General features: G+C 41.5%; 1 long non-coding RNA gene across 1 annotated transcript; it reads left to right on the top strand.

Moving 5' to 3' along the window:
• The first annotated feature begins 379 nt into the window (after positions 1–379).
• LOC141926836 (uncharacterized) lies at positions 380–27,152 on the top strand. Its single transcript, XR_012624218.1, has 3 exons — positions 380–509; positions 3,695–3,784; positions 25,940–27,152. It is a non-coding gene; the product is annotated as an uncharacterized LOC141926836 (long non-coding RNA).
• The last annotated feature ends 325 nt before the right edge of the window (positions 27,153–27,477 follow it).

Genomic DNA, 27,477 nt, shown 5'->3' on the forward strand with positions numbered 1-27,477 from the left:
CTGCTCCTGAATTGCACAGGGGAGCCAGAGAGGGAGCTGGGAGTTAGACTCAGATTGTCTTTGCCTAGGCTGTTTCTGCTTCTTATTGCAAAGGAAGATGTTTGAACAATGGCTTCAATTTAAAATCTGACCTTTCAAATGCCAAGTTCCATCCTTGCTTCTGTGTTGAATGTACAGATAAAAACATATGGCTTTCTAAAATTGATCCTGAAAATGATGTTCTCTTCATTGGATGAGATGTTCTCCTTCCCATGCATCATTACTTCTCATAACTGTTCAGAACTAATTAGTTATGATCCCAATTTCTAATTATGCCCTGAGTTACATCTGGTTGTGAGAAGCCCATGGATAACCTTCTGTGGATCTGTTCAGTTGCAGAGGTTGGAACCTGATTTATCCAGAAGGTGGGGAGGATCTGAACTGGTTCTAGCAGTTTCTGAAAGACAGCAAAAGCAGCATGGCTTTCCTCTACCAAAGTGGTACTTTCAAGGAGAAGATGCAGGAATCAGGTAGGTCTCATGTTCATTTCTTCTAGTATAAATGAACTTTACAGCCTTGCCCCATTTGCTGATTTGCTTGAAGTAGAGAGATGTTAAATGTGGGCCTTAAATTTTAGGTTTTCCCATATTTCCTGTATTTCCCAAATTTAAATCTCAGTTAATGACTTCTCCATATAGTGCTTCTCTTAGGTTTCTGTCAGGGCCTGTAAATGTGCATAACTAGTCAAAAATATGTTATCTGCATTTAGTGTTGGCTTTTGGAACCCTCACCGCCAAGTCACCTCACTGCTGCGTCTCACCTCACATGAGTTTCTGTGTAGTGCCAGGAGAAGAATGGAAAATAGCTATGAAGTAAAAGCAGATTCTGCTCCCATTAAAGGCAATGAAAACTATGCTTTTACTTCTACTTACTCATAATAGCGGGGAAAAACGAAGTGGAAACAAGCACAACAAAACACCTCTGCCAGCTATCTACAAACTAACCAAGGCTTCCACTAATGAGGTGCTCTGGCATTTTGAGAAAGACAGGTTCTTCCAGAAACGGAAAAAATATGCTGAGTTTTTCCTTCGGCTCTGAAAGGCTAGTGAGAGAGTAACAAATTGTATTTCAAAAAAGGGATAGCAGTCACATTTTTAATGCTGTCTGTGCTATTAAATACCTACAGATGCCAGTATAGTTTCTTGTCAAATAAATGCTTTTACATGTATGTTTAACAGTTTATCAAATATTGATTCTTACATACGTCACCTAATTATCTGCTGTATTTACAGGTTCATCTAAGTGACCATAAAATTCTTGAGAAAGTTATTAATTTCAAATCACAATAACAGAGTAATTTCCAGGTCAGATTTTTTAGAAGATGATTCAGTACCACGGACAATCGCATAGTCTATTAAACAGAACAGTATGGTTTGTGGAAAAGATAATAGTCCAGATCACGAGATAGTACCAGTTATGATCTCCAGATGTCTTTGGGAACTTAATGCATCCAGCATTGGTTCAAGTCTAATCTGCATGGCAGAAATGTGAGTCATTCCAATTTTCTCCTCTCTGGGGCTGTGTGGAGAAACTGTCTCCCCAAGGGCTGCAGAGGACAGGCTGAAGTAGTTTGGCTGTGCTTTAGTAAGAATATTCACTGCATTGCCAGCTGCTTCTCGAGTGCCCAGTGGTATCACATGCAGAAAAGAAAAGGTTTCATCTTTGCTAGTGGGACAGTGCTGTGCCCCGGTCTTTCTGATATGTGCCCATCAGAGCTGGCTCTACACATTGGTCAAGCAGGCAGTTATTTAGGGCAGCAAAGTGATTGCGGCCTCATTGCCTGTTTGATATGTGCTTCCAGAGTGCTGGAGTAGTTGGGCATCATGCTGCCAGTAGTTGGACATCTGCTTCGGGGAGAGGAGTTTGCCTGAAGGCCAGAGAAAAGTCCCACCTAGCAGCAGCCTTTGTCCACACTCCTGTCTGGCTGCAGAAATCTAGCAAGTCTACCCTCAGCTGCCAGCTTCCCACCTCAGCTGCCCTTTCCTGGCACACTTGCCTCCACAGGGACAGACCAGACCTCCTCGTCCTGTCCCCAGCCCTAATCACTGGCGCACCAATGTTCCCTTTTGTCTACAATGCCAAAAATCCCTGAATAACAGCAGCTGTCACAACTGACAGGCTTCTGTGACAACCTTGCTGTATTCTTTTAAGCAGTGTGTGTTGATTCACTGGAGAGAAGGTGGACTTTACCAAATTGAGGCATCATTTACTTGCTCAGAAGCTCCTGGAGTGAGTGTCTCTGCAATGGGAAGACAGCTCCCACTGTTTCCAGAGTGCAGTTTTAGAGTTCAATACATTCCCCTGAGTGTTCACTGTAAAACAGTATATTGTATCTGTTCCCTGAACTCCGTGAAGCCCACAGTATAGTGGTGAGTGAGGGATGAAATTCTCCCTCCTGGCAGCCTGGGGGATTTACGGCAGCCTGGGGGATTTACGGCAGCCTGGGGGATTTACGGCACTTTGCAGGGCAGCCCAGTATCCTGGTGTGCCCAAAGGGACCATAGATGTCCAGGAGTTTCTGGTGGGTCACATGTATCTATAAACATGATACATACAGTATTTACTCCATTGCATTGCTGGTGGAGAGCAGTTTGTACACCACAGTACAGGTAGATGGTGGTGGATAACAATGCCAGGATCTGCCAGTGTATTTGCTTTTCAATTTCAGCACCATTGGGCTGGGAAGTAAAAAAGAGCTCCCCAAACAGAACAAGTGTCTGACATGATACTGCAACACAACAAAAGCTTATGGCTAGTCTCCCTCCATGGAAATCAATGCAAAAATTGTCAGTTTGGGACTTCGTGAGTTTCTCTCTGGAGTAAAAAATTCAATGTGAGTGCACAAAAGAGTGAGGAGAGAGCATTTCAGCTCCTTCAACCCCGTGCACAAAACCTCCCGGGGTTTCAGATAGGATTTTAGCATTTCTCTCAGTCTTCAAACGTTGTGCTGTGCAAGGATGTGCTTATACATAATTTTGTAATTGAAATGGCATGTTTACTGTTCTATTTCATGCTTGATTGTGTTTTTTAAACACCTTTACTCACGCTGTTAGAAGTGGGATTATAATTAAAATGTCCTGTTGAACACCTTGTTCAGTTCAATGAAAGCATAATAGAAGTATAAATACTTGTTCTTGTTGACTCTGTGATGTCAGCACAACAAATGCAGTAAATGTCATAAAACAAATCTCTCTTTTGCCAAAGCATTCATCTGAAAGGAAGGGGAAACAGAATATGTGGCTGGGCAAAGAGGGGACTCTTTTTTTGGTAAAAGGAAATATTTTGAGATATTATAATACCTGCAATATTGATGTGTTAACTAAGGCATGGAATGATTGACTGATTTAGCCAGTTACAAGCAAAAATCTGAGTGGAATTTGTCTCTCTACTCGCAGTACCTTGGTCTAAAGACTAGGCAGTACTTCCTTCTACAGTTGCCATTAGGAAATGCTGAGTCTGGTGGTAAAGAGTGAAAGAGTAACTTATTTCTTATTATTCCTGTTTCCTTAAAATATGTACAGATATGCAGGCTTCATGTCTTTATGGTGGGGTTGAACTACAACACAAAGTCCAAATGTTTCTAAGTCAATGTCCAGTGGTTACAGTGCTTTTGCATGGCAATAATGGTTTCATTTTTTTTCTCTTGTGCCCTAAGCCACCATCAATGATGAGATGCCTACCTATCCTCACAGGCAATTGTTCAGCCTTAAGGAGCTTTAAATTACTTCGCAATTTGAAATTCCAGGTAAGTAGGGACGTTCCAAAATTTAGCCTAATGTTTGATGCTTACTTGGGCAATTTACTTGGATACCTTGGCTCAGTTTCCTCCTCTGAAGAACAAGAACAAGTCTGTGTTCCTTGTGCTCTTTGACTGATGTAATAGTATTTTTAATATACTAAGTATTAGGCTCTGCACTGCACATAAACCATGAGGTTTTAGGTTTGTGTCCTTTCACTGTGTCTTGGTTTCAGCTGGGATAGAGTTAATTTTCTTCCTAGTAGCTGGTACAATGCTGTGTTTTGGATTTAGTGTGAGAATAATGTTGATAACACACTGATGTTTTAGTTGTTGCTAAGTAGCACTTATCCCAAGTTAAGGATTTTTCAGTTTCCCATGCTCTGCCAGCAAGCAGGTGCACAAGAAGCTGGGAGGGAGCACGGCCAGGACAGCTGACCTGAACTAGCCAAAGGGTTATTCCATACCATAGGGCACCATGCTCAGTATATGAACTGGGGGGAGTTGGCTGGGAGGGGCGGATCGCTGCTCGGGCATCGGTCAGCGGGTGGTGAGCAATTGCATTGTGCATCGCTTGTCTTTTCTTGGGTTTTATTTCTCTCTCTTTTTGTTATATTCATTTTCATTACTATTATTATTATTATATTTTTAGCATTATTATTATATTTTATTTCATTTCTGTTATTAAACTGTTCTTATCTCAACCTGCAAGTTTTACTTTTTTCCCGATTCTCCTCCCCATCCCACTGGGAGAGGGGGCAGGAGTGAGTGAGTGGCTGCATGGTGCTTAGTTGCTGGCTGGGGTTAAACCACGACACACTGGCTGAAATAGGGCTCTCAAAACCCATCCAAGGATGTATAATACTTCTGTGCCAGAGCAGGACTTGCCAGTCAGTAGCTGCCTTATAGGGAAAGCCTGTATGTTCTTTATGAAGCAGGCAAATATGCAGACCCAAAGGGTGTGCAAATTGCCTTCTGTGCCCAGTTTCAGTTCCAGCAACTTCAAGCTCAGCAGAAGTTGTGCAGGCAGATGGTTTACAGGATTTGGTCTTTAGAATGAAAGCAGTGAGGAAGTGACAAAGTAGGAGATTTTCTTTCTGGGTTGAGGGAAGGAGATGGGTACCTAGGGCAGTCCAGTCCAGTCCAGAGAATGATTCACCAGCAGGGATGAGGCTACTGACCATACAGGACAAAATGTACAAGAACATTTTTGACAAGTGGGATTGCAACAAAACTTACTAGATTTCTTTGAATGTCTCATTATAAGTACAGGTGCAGCTCTACACACCCACACACACTGCATTTATTTCAGTGTGTGATCATATAAATACCTGCAGGTGTGACACTGAAGATATAACCGTGCTGAGACATGAATATGGAGTTCCACATCTGTATTTACTGCCTGGTTCACACAATGAACTAGTGCAGTCAGTGGGTTCTCTTTCCACCTCCCATATGCGCTCTAAAACTAACACCAAGGGAAATTCTGTCCTGGTAACTACAGTTAACAGGATGTCAAGGCATAGAACTAAAATACATGATGGGGAAGAAGTATGGAACCACCATCATTACTTCACTGTGTTGCACATGTATATACAAAGTTAGGAAAAAACTAATTTCAGATAAAGATGGCCACATCAGTTTAGTGTACAGTAATAAACCCATGAAGTTGGAATTTAATGGGCCTTTGGGGGCACCTAAAACTTCAGTTGGCCTTCAGTACAGTGACTGGTTTCTCTCTTCTGGCACACAGAGAGATGGCTCCTTGTCTATAATACTGTCAGGTAGCCCATAATACATGGGGTGCCAATCATGGCTGCTGCAGAAATCATGGTTTTGAAGTCACTGACTTGCATGCATGTAAAAGTCTCAGTCACAGCATTGCACTCATGCAGCTGGTTGCATTAAATAATAATCTGATGCTAACTACCTGGCTACAAATGCCATCCTCCCAGTGTCAAAAATGTAAAACAGCTAAAGAATATAAACTGAGGACAACATTTTGCATGTACTTGCTGCCTGTAGAGACTCAAGGTTGTGAAAGCTTCTTACTTTTTGTAAGGCCTTTAGTGATAACTTTTGTTTTCCAAAGAGAAAAATAAACCTACCAAAGTTCCTTTGAACATTTCAGCAGTCTTTCATAGCATTAGCTGTGAAAGTAATGGTGTCACATTCCTAACAAGGATGTATGGGAACTGTGTTTTAGGAGTCCCTGCTGCTTTCTTTGTGGAAACTATCTCAGATGCTTTGGGATTATTTGGCAGTAACTTCTTTTTGCACCATGATTTCACAGGGATCTTCTCTGTTATCTTCTGTTCAGTATATTCCTTTGAAGATCTAGGGAGAAAATGTGGAACTCAAGAGCATTCAGTGAAACCCTGTTTGCTTCTCCATCTAGCTAAAGACAGGGAATGAGTTCTCCTGTGACAGAAAAGGTAGAGGAGCCATAGTGCCTAAAATTCAGCTAAAATTTTAGGTAGTGCTGTCCAGGCAAAGGAATAATGAGAATATGATCAGTGAAGATTCCATAGGAAGCAAAGGAGGAAAGAAAGCACAAATTTTTGTTTCTGATCTGAATGTCACTGCTCTATCCAGAGGGACCATGGCTGTGTGGCTCACAAGAGCAAATGTGCTCTGTGCAGTGCCACAGAGAAAGGGACCAGAAGTGGCTGGAGCAGCGGAAGAAATAACACTGTGCTAACAAAGAATTTCATCCAGGCAAATTTACCTCACTCAGAATTAGCCTGGGTATCTCTCCATGACACATTTGTTTTAGAATCACAGCATGTTGCAATTATTAGGCTCTGGCAGGCTCCTAGATAGGAACTGTGTCCAAGAGCCTTTATTTCATCTGCTCCAATTGAGAAGAGTGTGGCAGTTTCTTTTGGTTGAGACTTCGCTATAACGATCTGAGCTTTAGTCGCTGTGAGGCTAGCCCACTGCAAAGCATTCAGTTGGTGTTACAACCAGAGACAACTGAGCTCCAAAAGTGAGTGCAGACCGTGTCTACTTGTTAAGTAAAGGGGCATGTGGAGAGCCCATTACTCAGTAATTGGTGTGAGCTGCCAGTTAGCATTCAGCAGGACTTGCAGCATTTGCATAGACCTTACAGTCCAGAATGGCCTGGGATTGTTCTTGCCTTATTTGCTGCCGCTGTAATCAGATGGTGGCTCTGCTGTGCAGAGCTACCAAAAGCAGCTTTATCAGACTGAAAGGCACCTGGAAGTACAGGATGTCCCCAAGGAATTCAGCTGGAGGGACATGCAGGTCCGAGAAGCTGTGGCTAAGGTTGTGTCCCAGTGACTGCTACTTTTGTTGGCTTGCAGGTTTCTCCCCCCTGCCATGGGATAGGAAAATGATGCCTGGAATTTGTGGTAGACGATAAAAATGACTGCCTGTTGTATAAAACCTTAAATAGGTCTTTAGAGATGGGACCTTTAAGTGTTGTGTGACTCTATGGATCACACACACAGCATGTGGGTACAGGGAGTCTGGAGAGACAGCATGGGAAGTCTTTACCAAAAAAGCTGCACAGACATTTAGACAAAAATATAGCTATGTGAGGTACATGCCGCTTGCAGCTTTGACCTGGGGAAACCTTTTGTTCTCTTGGTACCAACGGTTGCTGTTATTCACAAGGACCCAAAATCACAAGCAGGCAGCTCAGTGGGGTTTTAGGTGTGCACACACACCCCCCCGGCCAGACCTGTGGAGCTGGTGGGCCCAAGGGCAGCAGCAGTTTGCTCCAACGCCCGGGGAGCACGTCGGTCTCGGTGTACGCAGAGGCGCAGAAAGCGGCTCTTTTCACATGATTATTCTCTGTGGTACTATATTTTTTTAACAAATTTACAGCACTAGCCTCAGAAAGTTGACAGGGCGGTTAAATGTATGCAGACAAGGCGCTCTCTCCAAGCAAGCAGGCCTTGTTAACACCTGTAAAGTTAAGAGCCTGTCTCTACACTGTACTCGAGAAAGCAAGGAACAGCGTCAGGCGGCAGGAGTGACACCACAGCCCCGCCACACACCCTGTAGTGGGACTGCGACAGCCACGGCCGCTGCCCCCAGCGACGGCGGCCCAAGGCCCCTCGGCTCGGGCAGGGTCCCCCCCGCCCCCCGGGCTCGGGTAGAGCCCACCGTCGCGGCCGGGCCCCGGCCCCGGCCCCGGCCCCGGCAGCCGTCGGCCCTGCGCCGGGCGGCGGCGGCGGGCGCGCTTCGCCGAAGCGCCCGGCAGGTGGCGCCCTTGATCGCCGAGTGGCGGGCGGGCGGGCGGGCCCGAGAAACACATCGTGTGTCCCCCCCCCCCCCCCGCCTCCCGCCCTTTAATTTAGGAAGTATTATAACTAAAGTGTTTTCAACTTATTATTATGCATGAGTAAAAATTCCATGAATGTGTAACATTTTCGCCTGTATTTCCCTCTTTTATAACATCATTTAAATTCCTCATTAATAATTTAGAAATGTTCTGGATTTTAATCACTTTTCTCATCACGACGGTATCTATCCGAGGGAGAGCTCTCCTCCCCTACCTGAAGGTGACATGGAGCAAGGGCCTGCCAGGCCAGGGGCAGGGGAAAGGGCAGGTGCCGCCCTGCCCCGGCATCCTGCCCGGCTGCAGGGTATTTCATTCATTAATTAAACATCCCAAGTTGACCAAACCTGAGGTTTGAGTAGGTCACCGTTAATAAAAATTTCTTTTTTTTTTTTTTTTTTTTGCATCTGAGTTTAATTATGGTGGTATTTGTTTGATAGCTTGTTACTGTAAATAAAAGAGATAAAAGCAGCCCTTCACTCGAGTAGCTCTAGAGCTGTGAAATATGTACCTAATTAAAACTATTGGTGTAAGAGGCTAATAAAGTACATGTGCCTACTAGATGTCTTATTCTAATGAATCTCGGCTAATTTGCTTTGAGTGATGAATTTCGGTGTTGGTAGTAAGGGCTGAATAATTATGAAATTTATCACAAAGTGCGGGGACTCATGAAGGACCACGGGGGGTTGGGGAGGGAGAGGGTAGAGGGGAGGGAAGGGCCCGTGGCCCTGTCTGGGTGTGGGCCCTGCCCTGGCGGGTTCATGAGGAGCAGAGGCCAGGCTCCGGCCCAAGAGCGTGGGGTGCCAGGACCCAGCCTGCGACCCCCAGGGCGGCCAGGGAGCCCCTGGGCCAAGCCAGGCTGGCAGACATGCGGGGCTGGGACGGCCTGGAGGGCCCCTTGCGGGCATGGGTGTGGAGGTGAGGGTGCACCTCCTGAGAGAGTGGGGGCTTGGGAGTGCTCTTCTCCACCCATCTCGTCACCCCCTTCTTTCCCCTTGTTTTTGCCTGGCACCCGTGAGGAGTGGGCCACAGCATGCGCTCCTCAGACTCCCAAACCGAGCGCAGATGGGATGTCTAAAGCATTTCAGATGGAGTTTTGGTCTTGCGCCAGCAGCTAATCAAGGTCTTAATTCTGGAGAATAAAAGGGCCGGGTTTTCCAAGCTTCCTCCGGCTGGTTTCTGCCAGGGATGTGGATGGCCAGCACTCCTGAAAACCTTTTTGCCCTGTGTGCTTCCAGCACCGCAGGCTGGGCCGCAGGGCTGCCTGTGGCCATGGCATAGCTCGCGCCTCGTGCTGCCGGTCTGTGCACGAGGGTTACCTGACCCAGCAAAAGAGGTCAGCTTTGTACAGGCCTGTGGATGGACACCCTCAAATCCATCCCAGTTTGACCTGTGCTGGAAAGAAGTCAGGCAAGTGAAAAAGTGTGCGTCGACAACCCCTGCCTGAGAACTGAGCTTTGCCCTTTGGAGCAGTACAGGTTTGTTGAGAGGAAGGGTATATTCTGAGAGAAGCTAGATAATAATAAAGGGGCTGGTTAAGCAGAGAAAGAGCCCTCAGAGTAGCACATATTTTTATTGCTTTTTTGAAATAGAGTAGAGAAAATATCCCAAGGCGAAATGTCTATGTAGGCTTTCCTGTAGTCCCCAACAACCAGTATTTAAACATTTGCATGTGTGTACGTCCTGTCAGCGTCCTCTATCTACCGGCATTGCGGGAGGGCCGGGCGGGGCTGCAGCACTGGTGTGCCCCATCTTAACCTGGGGCCTGTGCAAATCTGCAGGGCCCCAACCTCACGTTGCCTCACCCCACATGAGGCACGAGGGCTTTCTGTACAACCAAGCCACCTGGGCTTTGCTGTCTACCCCAGAGTCAGATCTGATGAGTTCAAATGACTCTCTGAAAGTGTGCGGTAGTTGCAGCTGCTGAAAGCACTCTGGCAATTTCTGATCTGCACATGAATTTGGTGTTTTTTTACAAGTGCTGCATCGGCAGTTTTTCTGCAGAATGAAATTTTAACTATTGCTAATATCAGCTGGAGAGACAGGTGGAACTTGTGATTTTCCTTGCAAAACCTACCTTTTCACAGGGAAGAGATCATTTTTCATGGCTGTACAATCTGTTAATGGGGTGGATTGAGAATAAGATTGGGGAGAACTAGACTGTTTCTGTCTTTACCCCTGACTTACTGTTTGACCTTAGGAAAGTCTCCTAGTCATTCCAGAAACTTGGTTTTTCTATCTGTAAAAAAAGCAATAACAGCTATATCAAAAGAGACAGTCATCAATATCCAGAGGTGGCTTTAAAATTTCAGGTGGAAGTGTTAAGTATTGTCACAAAAATGGTGTCTGTTGTGCTTTCTCAGAGACCTGTGCAAATCTGTTTTTTCCTGCTGAGAGAATTCTTTCCATGTTGCTCAATCAATGATCATTTTAATATATTTTTCTGCCTCTCAGTTACATCTCAAATATTTGTGTCTGTGCAATTTTCATGGTCTCATATCTTGTCTCTTTCTGTATAAAATGTATGTTGTCAGCTTGAGGGGATGCTTCTCCTTTCAGCTTCTTTGTAATTACCAAAAATAGTTTTAACCTGTTAAAACATTTCTGAGTTGCCGACATGGCATGGTATGGTATTAAAACCTCGTTACTCCACAGCAAACCTGCCTGTGCATTGTGTTTACTTTCTGATAACATTTCTAATAAGATGCCAAACACCAGCAGAATGAAGGAGATGCTTGCACTGTTGGGTCCAGTGTGACTTTGCATAATGAAAATATGTAAAAAATAAATGCCATTCCTGTATAGCTAAGAGAGAGAAAGAAATATAATCAAATTGTTTCTGCTGGCTTTTCGTCAAGGAAGAAAACCTGTGTGTTTGTTTTCTGGACAAACTTTGTTTATACTATGACAGCAGGGATTCCTGTGCCTGTGCAGAGTTCTTTTGATTTCAGCATGACTCCACCAAGAGACCCCAGGATAAAGAACTACCCCCTTTTAGAGGATAGTACACTAGGACCCTCAGCAAGGCCTAGATTTGAGGTGCTCTGAACTAGAGTTACGGATAGAACAAGAGCTTAAGAGCTGAACTCTGTTACTATAACAAAGCCTGAGGCTGCAAGGAAACTTTCCACCCAAAGTACGTGTCCTAAATGTTGATAGCAGATGGCCCTCCCATCCCACAGTCTGGGGATGTGCTGAGTTTTCACTCTCAGTGTAACTTGTTCTCACATCACGGGACTTCTGATTTTTGATTTTTTACTAAGCTTGATCTGATAAGCTAAGGTAAACACACTTTTATAATAAATTTAAAGTGTAAAGATCGTTACTAATTCTGTTGTTCAGATTCACAGAGAAGGTTAATATAATTTCCTTTTTCCTTTGGTACCTAAGCAAAATCTGGCCTAGATTTAATTCTTCTGGTAGTACATAGGGAGGAGTCTAACCAGAGGGGACCAGTAGTAGTGCTATCTGAATGTGTCTTGCAAGCTCTGCTCTTGTAGTGAAAGCTGAATTAATGTTCCAGCAACATTTTGGTTTTCTATACCCTACCCCTATTCATTAGCTTTATTCTGCGATTTTCCCAGCTTTACCTCAACCTCCTCTGTGAAGCCAAAGACATCTGGCATTGGTAGTCATGTTTCTGAGATTACTTGCTCAGGAACATCTGCCCAGAGAAGTTTGTTTCCACTATTATGCACAACTGAAATAACTTGGGATTTGATGTGCTGTTTCCTGGACAAGTGTATGAAGAGAATTAGTTTAGACTAGTTCCGCAGAAAGGAGCTGTTTATGAATGGACTCAGACACATGGAGGTCTGAGAATGATAAGTGCAAGGCTTCATCCCTCTGGGTCAATGGTCTTTGGGACAAGGCAAAGAGGAGACAGAAGTTGAGGACACACTGCTGGTTTTATGTCTGTATTTCAGGTCACAGTCTTGTCAGGTCAACAAAAGTCATGCAGTGTGAATGGTGCCAAAGCACACTTGATGGTTGTGCATGAACATTTATGCTTTGTCTTTTTATTATCAAATTCATTTTGCATTCTGACCAACTTGTCATTACACACTTTCTTTGAAGACGTACTAGGACAAAACCCCCAAATGTGCTTTGTTTTGTAGTACACCAGGCAATGAGCCAAAACGTAGGAAGTTTTTGTGTCACCCTCTTCCTGGAGCTTTCTTCCAGATCATCTGTGTTGTACTACGTTCCCTCCTAAATGAGGGAAGGGGTGGAAAAGCCCTTCCCAGCTGAGCAGTGGTGACCCCAGACATTGTCCTGAGACGGTGTGGGCTGTGGTGCTGCTTGCAGCAGCACATGCATTTCTTCAACTGATCATCAGTTGGAGGGTATGGATGGCGCTTGACCCCTGACCTGTAGCTCACACCCTTGTTCTAGACCCTGGTGCTAACTGGTAGGCCAGACTGCCTTTCCCACTTCCCTTTAGCTTGTAGATAGTTCTTTGGCATACATCCAAACCTAATGCAGTATAGAGGGAAAGGTCTTCAGGTTCCCAGAGTGTATCTACACATGTGGTCAAATCCCCAGCTCATTAATTTAGCATGTGCAGTGGAGTCCAGCTACTGATATATGTTTTCATCTATGCAAGGTAAACTGGATTGAAACTTCACACCATTTAAAAGGGAGAGCTGAGATTCTTGCTTACGTTTGAGTTCTAAATTAGCAGGTACATGACAAAGCTTCGTGGACCTGAAAAAGCTGGGTCTGAGTTAATATAATGCCTATACCATTGATTTCACTGGAGCCTTTTGTATCAGAAACCACATGTACACAGCCTCACATTGTGAAGCAAGATTAATTTAGCTGTTGGCAAATTATGTGCTGTATAAGAATGTTCTGTGAATGACTTGGATTGCAAATTCTACTTCTTAATATTTGCAATGCAAAGTACCAGTAACATGAACAGGGCACTACTGGTTTCAGCTGAACTTTGCAGAAATGTGAATGACAGGCACCCAAAATAAGGAGACAAATGGTGGAGAACTAAGCAAAATAAGACCTACTGAGTCAGATATTAAAAGTCTCAATCTAAATTATAACATAGAAGATAGATATAAAAGTAATTGCAAAGGTTTTAGAGATGCAGTGCCTCTAGAAATGCAGAAGGGGTGGCCTCTTTCTTACAAAAAGTTGATTTATGATTATTCTCAGCTATAATTACAGGGAGCACCACAGAGGGGGCTACCAAGAATATTTCCATGTTTCAGTTTAAGATGTTATTTTAACGTTTCTAGAATGTATCCACTTTTAGAACCAGAATTCTCGTTCCCTCTCTTTGAATTGTTATAGCAATAGCTGAAGCAAAACAGACTTCCCATGATCTACCTACCTTGGAGAACAGAACCACTCTGGATAATAGAAGTAAATTAATGGTATGCAAGCTCAGTTTTTGATGTGCTTCCTAACTGTACCAATTCACTTGATGCAAGTCCCTAAAGGAACACTGGTATTAAACTATTACCCTGAAGTGAAAGTCACTGTATATTGTCCTAGTGATCCCTTATGTATAGTTGCTCTTCAACTTTCCTCACTTTTATGTTGGTAAAAATTTTGATTACTTGGCATTTGCAAATGCTGAGTATATGAAGCTTAAGTAGCATAGATTTCAGTTTTCTATTGGACCAGAGGCAGTAAAATCATGAGTTTCTTCTGTTATGGCTCCAGTTAGTTACTAACCAACCAGTAACTGTTACTTCTCCCAAGCACATAGATACACCCCTGCAGTGATTATCCTTGCACCAGTAGCAAAGACATTAAAAGTGTTCATTACTCATATCAGTGGGATGTGGAGAGATGAACATTTCTTGCACCCTGTGTTGCTGATGATAACTTTTTCCTTGAGTCTTATTCAACCTCAAGAAACCTGCATCCTTCCACATGTCTGGATTGGCTCCAGTCTTACATGTTTATGTGTTCTCCTAGACCAAACAAATTTCCTCCCCAGGGCCTAGCCACCATTTACTAGCTGAAAATTACACCCCATTTTGCTGCTTGCCTCTCGTGTCTCCCTATAGCTCTGCCATCAGAAGAGGCCAAGCAAGCTTTCCCTAATGCACTACAAGTAAAGGCAGACTGGTTAGCTCATATCCATGGTCATCACCAGGTGAAATGAATCTGGCTGATTTAGCTTAAACAGATTAGGAGGTAATTTGTGATCCCTTTCACTGATGGAGCAGTATGTTGGGTACTTGGAAGACAGCAACAAGCACTAAAGACAGTGCTGTCATCTTCCCAGAAGAGTTTCTCTGCAGTTTCAGGTTTTCTCAGCACTTCCATCCTCGAACCCAATCTTTCACCCCTCAACATTCATGCTTTTTCTACATACCTTGCTTTTATTTTTACTTGGCCGCAACTAAGGATATATTTTGACATTTTAAATGAGTCTTCTCTGTTCAGCTTGATCTGCCTATCTTTATTAATTAAACTTGTGTTTAATATTAGGCTCCTTCAGCTTATCTCTTCCAGTTTCAGCTTTTACTTTCCATTTGCCTTCATTATACTTTGCCATCCTTGAACAGCACTTCCTCATTTCACATCTTCCTGTACAATTCTGATCTGCTATTTCTCTGCTTAATTTTATCATGGCTGATGTGAAAAATCTTCTTTGCTACAGAACCAGCAGTGAGGAGACAGACCTTTCTTCTCTTTGCCACATTCCTTTTTGCACAAAATCTCAGCTGAAAAAGAAGGGCATTCTCTTCTGTGATCATAATTTCACATTCCTCTTTTTCCTGCTGCTCTTCCCTTTGGGATACATTTTAATACGTCATCATCCATGGAAACAGCACTGTTTATATTTGCAATTTTTCATTGTGCTTGGAGTTGGGGTTTTCCAGATGAATGGTGTATTAAGATTTAATCTGAACCTAGTCAGATAATATTGACCTGCAATGAAAAAGCTGTATGAATGAGATAGCAGCAGACAGCTTAAAGTGCTGGGTGCCAAGTGCTGACTGAAAAATGATACCCCAGAAGTTTGGTGGTAGAGAGCAGATGGGACATTTATGAATGGAAAAGCTTTATGATTATTTAAATATTGTGATTTTAAAAAAAAAATCTCATTTTTTTCAACATTTGCCAGAATTTGCCTGCTCCTATAGGGTGGTAAAGCAGGGAGCTCCCAGGAGCTGCTTATCCCTCTGTAAGCTATCACATCTTGATACCCAACTTTAAGGCCTTTCTGTTTTGCCACAGTAGACTTCCCCAAAATTAAAACAAATAAGAACTGAACCCAAGACATTGGATTCCCAATGCTTCTCCCTATGCCCATTTCAGCTATACTTCCCACTGTTCAGTGTTAGCAGTCATCAGGAAACATGTATTTTGTTTCCAAAATCAGGGTCCCCTGAAACAAATCCCTAGGTATTACAGTAGTGCCACAGCTTGGAAGCTGCATTGTGTTAGGGCTACAAACAATGAGTTGGCCCTTGCCCAAAGCAACTTTTAATCCAGGTCATGTATATGGAAGATAGGCAAGGGAAGCTGTTTCCACACATATCTGAGTTGCCTGAGTTAAATGTGGTGAATTATTTCAACAAATATATTCCAAACCTTCCCCTTCAGTTCTTCACAAGTTCCAAATTTGGATGCTGCTCTAAATGAAAAGGAACAATTAAAATGCCTTTCTGAATGCATTTGAAATGAAATAAGTTACTGTAATTTCCCTGGGCAAGCCAGCTTTTTGAAGGGGGCAAACGTTGCAAATGGAAAACAAACAAATGAGCAAGTAACTGTGGGAGGTGCTGTCAGAGAATCAGAAGCAAGCCTGGGTAGAAGGGGGAGGGAAAGGGTCTTGTCTGCCCTGGGACAATTTGTAGAAAACAAAATGTGGGAGAGAGTTGAAATGAACAGGAAAGAAAAAAAAAATCCACTGTCTTTTTATTTTTTTATTTTTTAAATTCAGATAATCAGGTTAGCAGGACCCATGATGCTGCTGTTAAAAATGACTGACTTCAAGGACTTTAAGAAAATAGAAAACTCCCCCTTCGTTATTCTGGTTCTTCTTTTACAGGGGTTCCTACAGCTACATGACTAGGAGGTGAGTCCCTGGGTCTCAACTGTAAAGGGGAAGCATGAATGAGGTTGCCAGATGCACCAAGTTAACAGTCAGTGAGCTGAGAACAGCATGACTACCAGCTACCTTTCTGCCTTCCAAATCCTGAACCAGTGAGAAATCAAAACATAGTTTAGGTCAGCCTACAGGTATAGAGTATGCTTCACCTCCCATGAACTGGGGATGGGAAGTGAAGGAAAGAGTGCTGCAGAGCTGCTGATTGTCTGCTCTCCAAAGACTTCCTGTTAAGGGGAATCCTCAGTTGTCCATTTAGGGTAGTATTATAGCTGCATCGAGCTGCTGAGGCATGCAAAGAAGCTGCAGATGGGGCTGAGAGTACAGCTTGATACTTCTCTGTTGAGCCACCCAGTTACAGCATTATCAAATGCCTGCTAGAAGTGGGTACTGAGACTGCTGGTAATGGCTAAAGGCAAAGGAGAGGGTCTGGTTTTAATAAAAAGGTAGTTTACAAACAGCATTTTTCTTATTATAATGATAAAATGGATATGAAACAGTTACGCTCCAGACCCTTATTTTTCAGTGCTATTTATTTTTTTCAGAACATTGAAAACAAAACAAGCAAAAGGAGGGGGAAAAGAAAAAGAGGGCAGGGGGAAGAAAACTCCCTTCAGACAACAATCACCTTTTGAGTTAAATTCTCATGCTTGGTCTTAGCCCAGAGGGATTTGTCTTGAGTGAAGTTTGAAGAAAATCCTTTCAGCAGTTTCTGAGTTATTTAAATGTAACCATGGAGGTTTGGATTCAGATGCTTTTTTGCACTTGTATAACTCAAAAATAGCTTTGCTTTAAAACTTCTAAATTAACCCTCCTTAACTTTTCAACTTGTCACCTATCCTACTGTATGGCTTATAAAATTTTAAAGCTAATAGTATAACAAACTCAAATAATGATACTGCAGATGTTCAAATGAATCTTGGGAGGAATAAATTATAGGAGTCACAGTAGGTTGTTACGGAAGAAAGAGCGGCTGCATGCCTTAAACCATGTGTTCTTACTGGTCTGAAACAGGCCCAATTTTTTCTACTATTAAAAAGCCTAAGTGTGCTTGGGTGTGGATTTTAATACTCAGTTACACATACGAAATTAAGCACGTAAGTCCTGTTCCTTTTTTCCTTCCTGATAGCAGTGCTTCAGACTTGTCAGAACATTCTCTTAAATTTTCCTGCTTTCTTTTTAACACAATCTTGATAAACAGGACACCTAAATGTCTCCCAAATACTTACGGCCTTCAAAGTCACTGAAATGCTCTGTGATTCTCTTACTGTTATTATTTTATTGCCAGAAGATTGAGGAAATGAGAGGTGAAGTGCCTTGGTCAGTCATCGTTTTTCCTTTTCCTTTTTCTTCATCCAATTGTCCTGTTGCTTTCTTATGTTTCTTCCTCTTTGTCGTCTTTCCAACTTTTCTGCCTCACTTACTAGTCCTGTTCTCACTGTCTCCTATCTGTCTTTCAACCATCTTTCTCCATTTGTTCTTCTCTAACAATTGCACTGAAGAGGGCCCGTGATAGAGAGAAATTATTTTTACTTTGGCAGCAGCTTTCTACTTTTATCTTTTCCCTAAATGTCTGGGATGGGTCCAGGCAGCTCTCCCCACTTTCATAATCTCTCTTCACATCCCTCGTGACCCTGAACTCTAGTCAGCAATCTGATGTCTGCCATAAGAGCACCTCCCATGATCCAGAGCCATGATCAGACTAAGGTGGTGTAACACCGTGCATTACTTTACCTACTTACCATGCTTGCTCTGCCGCTTTCTAGGAACTGGACACCCGCGCCAAGTTTTTCTCACAGAATAATGACAGATAGCGCTGCCACCTTCTGCGTGTCTCTCCTCCTTGCTCCTCTGCCCTTCTTCCTCTCCCAAACTTTTGTGGTTCAGTCTCCTGACTGGTGCAATTTAGTCAAGATACAGGAGACTTATATTCAGCCTCTGCCTGAGGCAATTTGAACTTGAATCTCTTGCCCCCTGAATTAGCACCCTACCCAAGAGATTATCAGGTGTTCTGTAAGGAGTATGACCCGAGTCCTTTCTTTGAGTGGGAAAGCTTGCACTTGACTTGCCAGCCTTGTCGTGGAGACACTCACCTGGGTGAGGAAACCACATCTCCCAGGGCCTACCCCAATAAATACTTAATACAAAGTAGGGAAGTATTCCCTGGAAGAGAGTAAGAGAACCCAGGTTTCTTGCTCTCAGTGATGCTTTGAGAGCAAGCACACATGGCAATCCAGTTAATATTTAATTATTCCCTACAACCTGGAACAGCTCCAGCGGGATGGATTGAAGAGAGCCCCTGTTCCACAAGATCCTTTTAGACTGTGCTGTTCTCGCTTGGCTCCTGTGGGTCAGCTCCCCTCATGCCCCAGAGCGGCAATGGCAGCTGCCTCAGCACCACCGACACTTTATGGGACTAGGTAGTGAGGACACACGTGGAGGCTGGCGGGAAGGGAAGGAAAAGGTGCTCCTGAACATACTTTTGTTATCCATGGCAACAGGTCTTGTATCCTTAGGTGAAACAAGCACCTGCCACTGCTGCCTCAGTTACCATTCTGGACAGGCGTGAAATGAAGATGTGGTGGAGTGAAAAAAAGTCTGTTAAAAGACAGGGCAGCAGGCTGGGGCACTATAAGGGAAATTGCTTTTAAAAGTGGAAATACAACAAAAATAGACTAAAGAATCTTAAAAGACAAAATCAATGCCAAAGCAGAGGAAGCCAGAATGACTTCCAGAGCTCAGCTATAGGCAGTTGTCCCCCAACATAAGCCAGACACTGTCAGTATGTGGGAGACATCCAGGAATTTTCTCTCCTACAAAAATATTAGGGACATTATATATTTTAACTGTAATGGAAAAACTAGAGCTGTAGTGCTCAGTTCCAAAGGAGAATAACCGTTGGAAGCGATGTGGTACAGGGGTCTGTGTGTGCACATGTGTGTGTGTGTGGCTGCTCCCTTCTCTCCTAGGGATTCTATAGCTTCCTTCATTCTTCGCTTCTCTCATATTACAGAAAGAAGGTAATTTTTCCTGGCCATTTACTAAAGCTCATTAAAGACTGAAGAGAACAAACAATGCTACTCCTTAGAGACTACCATTCAAAGTCATTCTACAATTCTCTGTTCTAATGCTTGAGACAAATTAATTATTCCTTAGTGAAAAGTGTATAATTCCTATTCTTCATTTTTAGGGTGGGGAGTGGGGAATAATAATAAGAAGTTTATATCTGAGTCGAAAGCTGTCTGTGCTGAAGGGAAATGAGAAAAAATGTGTGTTCCAAGAAGAGTAAAAGCAATTATTCTAATAATAATTCTAGGGATATTAATGTCTTTTTAAAGTAGATTGCTTTCAAATAAACACCAAAGTTGAAGGGATAGGAAAGGCTGGTTTATTTATTAATCATTCCAAAAGTGCATTTTTCTAAATGAACAAGTGCATGAGCAACTTCGCTGGCACATGTTAAATTTAGTTAAACGGCAACTTGTAAATGTCTAAAAACTTCTGTAACCAGAGACTAATTTGTTTAACGTGTTGAAAATGTTATGTGGATGTGAGGAACTACATATTAAACTTCAAAGCAAAATGCTCCAGAGATTACACCATTTTAAAGACTGCATATTGGAAGGCCTTTATACATTAAACATAAAGGATTTTTAATTCTCTTATATTTTGAATACTTGTCAATCTGTGTGACTCATGCTTAGGATTGTAAACTGTCATTTAAGGTGTGATGTCCAAGTTGAGGCCCGGACCACGATTTGCAAGGGGCTGGATTTTCTCTTTCATCTCTATTAATTAATCCTGTCTCAGTTTGCCCAGCGTACACTTCTGTTGACATCACCTTTTCCATATACTTTAAAGAGTCCCCAGAGAGATCTACTGCAGAACAAAAACTGGACAGAGAATACATTTGGAAACCATTTTATTTCTCAATTACCAACCAAAACGTATGGAAGAGATTTACACTCTATCTGATTTACACAATAATTATACTTTGAAAGCTTAGAAATAAATGGCTTGATCCTTGAAATCATTAGTTACTATACCAAATGTAATTGGTGTAAACTAATGAGTTTACTGGATGGCTGACCCTTAATTACTGATTATAGTTAAACTCTAGCCAATCAAAAATGAGTTTACTTATAAAAGTACAGTATAGTATTAACAAGCATTACATTTCCAAGTAAGCAGCTTTATGATTAGTTGTAGCACACAACTCAAGCCTGTTCAGGGCTATCAAAAGCAGCTTTTTAATAACAGTGCACTAAGCAACCATCAGTCTCTTACCTCAGCGTCTATCAGACAAACAGAAAGAAACCACAGAATTAATCATCTCATGCAATAGAAATAAAGCATCTGGGCCAGATCCAGGCGGGATATACACAGCTGCCTTAGTCAAAAGAGCTGCAAGAGGCTGGGGATTCGCTTTAAGATAGGATAACAGACATGGGGAATTCTGGCCCTCTGTGGGAGCAATATGCAGTATGGAAGTTAAATATTGATCGATTGTGTGCACTCCTGTGCGATAGGAAGAAGCCTATCGACAAAATAGGTTTAATAATTCCTTGAATTGAGGAGGATTCCTTGAGCAGATTCAATACGTGGTGATATGACATTTGGTTACCATACTGGCAATCTGAAAAATTCAGAAGTCATGACTCCTCTCTACATATTAGATCAAATGAAGAACCATTTAAAAAATGAATACTAAATGGGAAGAAATTATTTTTATTTGTTTCTGGTTGATCTTTAAGAATTAATGTTTTTGCCTAACCAGGAAGTCTCAAAATTCCTATTAAAAATGTTGAAAGCAGATTTGTGTAAAGACCATGATTACAGAGTTGGGACTTTAAATAGGTACACCACATATTTTGAGAAAATCATAGGACTTTACAATACTTACAGTCACATCCTTAAAGGTACTTAGGCAAGTGACACTGATGTTTTAAAGATGTGGAAATTCTCCATCTCCTAGAACTTTCCTGTGAATCCTAAACTTCAGATAGGAGACTGATGCTGGAAGGCCCAAGCATTAGATCAAGTCTGATGCACTGCTGCTATGGAGATGTAGTTGGAAGAGTATGTGTTTGCTGGAGCTCTGTAGCCTGTGTGTTCTTCAGATGACCTGATGGACCTCACAGCTGCCAGGATTCATTCTGTCAGGATTACAGGTCTCTCCCATTTCTGCTCTTCTCTATGATGTTCTCTCTGGTGCTCGCTTTTCACAAAGAGCTAGGCTCAGCAGAGGACCAACCTAATCTGAGGGCTCTTTGGCAGAAGTGCTGTAACACTTGCCCATTTATTAGTATTAAAATTTTCTTAAAACTCAGAAAATGAAGAATGAATTAGTTCTTCAAATGTCTGCACATGAGTTAAAGTGAAATTCATGCATTTACTGAACTCCTATTTGTGAAATGTGTCTGGGATCAAGAAAAGGTTAAAGTTGTTTACTGCCTTCAAGCTCTGGTCTTAGAAGTTAATTCAGAGCTGTGCTGTGAGCAGCTACAGAGAGTAAGTCCTTGGAACAGTGAATTGCTGGTTTGATATCAAGGTCCTTGGGCCTTAATAATAAAATTAGTTTGTTTCTTAAGGAAATCCTGGCAGGGACTTTATGGTCATATAAAGTCATTAGGCTGTTTTACAACATAACTTTAAAGATGCTTTGGAATGATCAGAGTTTGTGGGAAGGGATCGTATTTTTTATTATTTGTGGGATATCCTTAGCTGTCATAGCTACAACATTGCCACTTGGAATAGCTGCTCTACAGTTCAAAAGAAAAGACAAAAGATCTGTTGAGGCCTAAGTCAGGCAACTGGTGCATACCTGTCAACCCACTGTTGAGTTGAATGGATCCCATGCACTTCCTGACAATCAGCTCCAATTTTGCAGGAGCTGGATACCTGGGGTAATCAAGGTGTTTTATTGCAATTCCACAAGAGCAGATAGCCTAGGAAGCTTTACAAGTTCTGCTTTTCACAGTTCTCTGTTGGAGGGTTCAGTGGTGAGCGATCTGAAAAGTCATGGAAAAGGAAGAAGGCGTATTTTCCAAAACTTCGAGATCCTGTGAACTCAAAGACAGGGGAAACGTTAAACTAGTCAAAAACCTGCCTCACCACCCCCCGCACAGCAGTGCTGGTAAGAACAATGCTGCCATTTCTGCTCTGCAAATGCTGAGGCAACACCCTCCAATGGAGAAGAAGGGAGACAAGGAACCATTGATTAGGGAGGAGGGGAACACACTATGGACAGGTTCACCCTCCCCAACCTGCCACCCCTGTGGCACAGAGGAAAGGGGGGCTTCTGGATGGACCAGCAGAACAAGCACTGTAGGGCCTCGCTTCTCTCCTTTTCTGTGAACCATGCCTAACTGCTTCTGGGAAAGAAAGCATCAAGCCCCATCTTGTTCATAGAAATACAACATATTTTAAAGCTGTAGTTAATGGATAAACTGTTTTCTGATTGGATGAGCTGCACAATAAATCTCTTCCTGAGCCAAGTGCAATGCAGCTTATTCAGTAACAGTGAAATGAGCCACTGTCACTTTGCTGCACTTGCATACATCAGGCAAAATGCTTCCATCTTCATCAGTCTTTTAGTGAAATAGAAATAAAACAATTGTAACAGAATGGTGTCACTGGATCTGTGGCACCTGCTTTAAAAATAAATCTCCTAGATTTGTCTTCACTATTACTTTCAATAAATGTCCTAGCATTGCCACAGCATTTATCTAGCAGCAGGAAACCATTATCCTATGACAACAATCTATTCCATTAACATTAGCTCTTAATTGTAAGATTGTTTATAAGACAGCAAAAGCTACTGAATCATAGTAGAATGATAAAAAGAGTTATGGTCATGGAGTACAGTAGTCACTCCAGTTCTGAAAAACAACTTAAGAAAAGTAGAGGGCCATATTTTTATATGAAAAATAATGTAATATTCTTACACAAGAAAATGTTTCTAAATAATGGATTACATCAGCAAAGTAACTATTAAAGAGTTAATGTTAAAAACTGGTACTAAGAAACTCTTGCTTTGATAAATGGTATGACTAAAAAACTGAATAGAAAGCTTAGAAACTCTTCCTGAAAGCAAGGCTGCGCCGAGTCAAACAGAGAAATCATCATAACAGAAGCACATTTGTCTGGCAGAGTGAACAGAAGGAATGTTGTAGAATTGAGATATGAAGAACCTCACTGCAGAATAGAAGGAGAACTGTCATTCTGATTGTTTGTCATTATTGTTTCATGTCCAGTTAAGTGAACTTAGAATGACAGTTGTGTCATAACTACTGGCATCTATGTAAATTTCAAATCAAATATGATAGAGGCATTTCTGCCAGACACAAGTCACCAGGCTGCTCTTCCTCTTTATTTTTGTAACCCTCCATTTTCTCATACTGTGCTGCTAGCCCTTAAATTAAAAAGACAACTTCAACAGGAGATCCCTGTAATGTGTGTGTTTCAGTTCTCAGTCCATACCGTGCTTTTTCTCAGCACTTTGAAACAACAGCTAATGTCAAATTTCCATCTGAAACAGTCACCACAAACATCTAGATGTATTAGCTAAAACTATGCCTTCCTGACAATGACATATCATACAACAAAATCCCCCGAATCTCTAGGTTGTGGACCTCCCCTGAAGACCTACAGAGAAAACAGCTCCAATGTTCCCTCACTGGCTTACTATAGTCCAAGCCAGCTATCACAAGGGTCTTCTCTGTGGATAGGTGCAAAATAGGTGGAAAAGATCAGTCATGGACCTTTCTGTAAATTATAGCATCATTCAGAGGTTATGGGAACTTCACAAGGATATCAGACGTACTCCTCCATGGCAATGAGTTACAGTAAATAACTCATTTCCTGGATACACACATAACAGGCAGATATTCTAATGACATAGGATTTGCTACTGGACACACATCTTTGAAAATAATTTTAATGCAATTATAAAGGTATTATGTGTGGACAACACCATCAAAAAATATTAAACATGCTGTTTATTCACTCAGGCATAATACTAATTTCTTCTGCATATTTAAACTTACTTGGCTAATTAATTAAATAATAGAGGCTAGAGATAAGTTTTCATTTTTCATTGTAACACGTTATTCCAGAACATTATTTTTACTAAATTCTGCATGGGACTGTTTTCAGAAATCATACCAAAGCGCAGCTACGTTCTTCAAAAGATGTTCCTTTGACAAAGGAAATTTTAAAAAATGTCTACAAGAAAAGAATAGTTAGCTCTGAGCAGAAAACATTTAATGTTTCGATGATTTCTTGTCTCAAAGGGGAGACAAGTTTACTTTCTCTGCTGAAATTTTTTTGAAGTGAATTCTGACTGAAAAGAAGTGGCAGTGATTTAACAAAAACCTACTGTTATAAAATATGATGTATGTTCAGAAGCATAAATGATGGTGTTAGAAACATGTATCTCTGCATTAGGTAAGAACATTTTTGTCAGTTGAATTACTCAGACTTTTTTTCTAAAATTCCTTTCCAATTGATCTTTTTTGTGCTGTAAATTTAAAGTAGCTCAGTGGCTACTTTTATCTATAATTTGGGCCTTCAAACAGCACCAAATTGTGCTGTCCCATCCTCTAACCTGACCATTTGTTATGGTGAATAGTGAGTAGAGGCAACATGTTAATGCAAGTTCTATAAAAGTATCTGTAAAGGAAACATTTTACTTTAAATGGTAAATTCTATATGAGTTTACATTTTGAAGTATTTGTCAAAGGTTTTTTTTCTTGTTAAAGATGGTGACATCTGAATCATAAAAATACTTCATTCATGTTTATATTTGTGACAAAATATCACTCTACGGATATATCATCCCAAAAATCAACTGTCAGTATATGTTTAAGAATATCAAAATAATTTTAACTGATTTGCTTAAAAAGTGCCTTGTTTTACTAGACTGTGGAATGTAAAGCCCTCTTTCAAAATTCATATAGCATTTCCAATTGTAAGACTGTTTTATGTAGTGAACTTATTATTACATGTGCATATTCTAGTGGTCTCTAGAGACTTTTAATTTAAAACATAAATTACATATAATTTCAAACTCTGATGTCTTTGACTTTAGTCGCAGAACTCACTTCCAGGACTTTCTGCTACTGATGGCTTGTGGTAATATATCAATTCTCCCAACAGGAATGTGCACAGGACAAATTAGTGAACGTAATTTTAGCCATATGAGGTCATTACAAATATAGCCTTAGCTCTTCCTAAAGTGGACTTCATTGTTAATATAAACATATATCTATAATTACTGACATTTATATTATTTGGCTCCTGTCCTAAGTTATGGATACAGTGATGATAAAAGGGTCTTGCAAACCCTTACCTAAGCGAACCATGCTTACTAATTACCTTCCATGGTTCTGGGTTCCTGTAAATAAAGTTACTCATGTATTTATAAGCAAGTCAAAATCTATACACATATTTCTAAAAGTGAATTATCTTGCTCTTTGGGGCAAACAGTGCTGTCTACTGCTAGGAAAAGAAGACTGAGAGTAAAGCCATCCAGGATTCTTCCCAGCTTCTGCCAGGATGCGTACTCTCCCGTATCATTGGATGTCTGATTGAAATACTTAATCCAGTCACATTTTTAAATTGTTTGGGGCCCTAAACCAGAAGATCCTATGCAAGTAAAGGGATGCATTACTTTAAAGTAACAAATGGCTGTTGATTTTTCATCGCTGTTTCCAAAGAGACTGGGGTCAGAGGGTTTGTTTTAAATGTCTAATTGTTTGTTCAAAAGGTGTAGCTCCCAAGACACAAGGACTAGCAAAGTGCAGCATGGAAGATCTCAAGACAAAGCAGCAGCCTCAACATTTTTCTCTAATGAGAAAAGGAGAAGACTGTCGAGGTCCCACAGGAATGCAGTATATAGGGAGAGAACCAAGACTCCTTTCATGAATGGAGAGATAACCCTGATGAATTCTGGACTACCTGCTATCTTACAGGCACGTCTAGGTTTAAGAATGATTTGGATCACAGGCTGTAACATTTTCCAGACATTCAGATTGCAACTACTAAGCCAGCAATTTTATGCTTTCCTTTCCCTGACTCCAACAGTACCGCGATATAAGCAGCCAGATTTTCTTCTGCATTGTGTTTTTTATCCATTCAGCCAAAATTAACAGTCTTCAAGGATAACGTATGCCAAGTGAATTTAAATCCTGCGGACTCAAATCGACCTAAAGTTGATGGATACATTCATGCCTACTGCTGAAATCTACCAATTACACAGAACTATGTTAACTTACCATAGAAACATCTCATCTAATAGCACAGATGATGTTGAACTAACTAATTACATTATGGCACATAGACAATGAAAAACATAACGAAGATGACAGCACAGCAACAGCAGATGCTGCACAAAAGAAAAATTAGAAAAATATTGCTCTGCAAAATGCTCTCAGTTAAGGTTTCCTCTGTTAAAATTAATCACAAAAATTAGTGAAGATCAGATTTCAGAAAAAGATATGAACATTGTAATGGTATTTGGAAGATGTCATTAAGCCATTTAAAACTCTGCTCCTTGTGAAGGTAATTCCCATTTTTTGTACCACTATCAGTTTTAAGACTAGTAAACATTTTAGTGCCTATGGCAGAGTTTCTTGGTAGAATATCTTTTCCAATCAGGAGAGGTCCTGATGGCTCTTCCAGAGTCTGAATTTGGTAGCTTCCAGCCATTACAGGCTTAGATAATTAGACAACTTAGATTTTATTTTAGCTTGGCATTCGCTCTATTCTTGTGCTCTTAGCTGTCAGAGAGCGAGAATAACAGTGACTGTCTATTATCTGTAGCATGCCTTGTTACTTTATATATTTTAAATTGTACCAGATCCTAAACAACAAATCTAAAACTGCTGAGTATGTTTAAATGTAATACGTACATGGAGATTACATCCAGATGATATATTTCATAGACCTATGCTAAAAAAATACATTCTTTTTAACCACAATACCGGTCCTCTCCCCCTTTTCCCTGCGGAAGCTCTCCACCAGCTCCCAGTCCGCTTTATGCACAGACTCTGAACATATCCCAGTCTATGGAGAAAGACAGATACAGGGTTTTCTCCTGCATTTAAATGATACCTGTGGTACCATTCGAATTTCAATACTTTATTTGCTATATAATTAGAAACAAAACATACCTACGCATCCCGGGGTTTTCCCAAGCCTTTTTTTCCTAGCTAGACATTTTTTCCTTACATTTTAAACGGTTACTGGGCACACGTCTCCGTGGTCCAGCTGAGGCCCGGGATGCAGAAACGAAGGAGGCCCACA

This window comes from Strix aluco, chromosome 8 (assembly GCF_031877795.1).
Source record: "Strix aluco isolate bStrAlu1 chromosome 8, bStrAlu1.hap1, whole genome shotgun sequence".
NCBI lineage: Eukaryota > Metazoa > Chordata > Aves > Strigiformes > Strigidae > Strix > Strix aluco.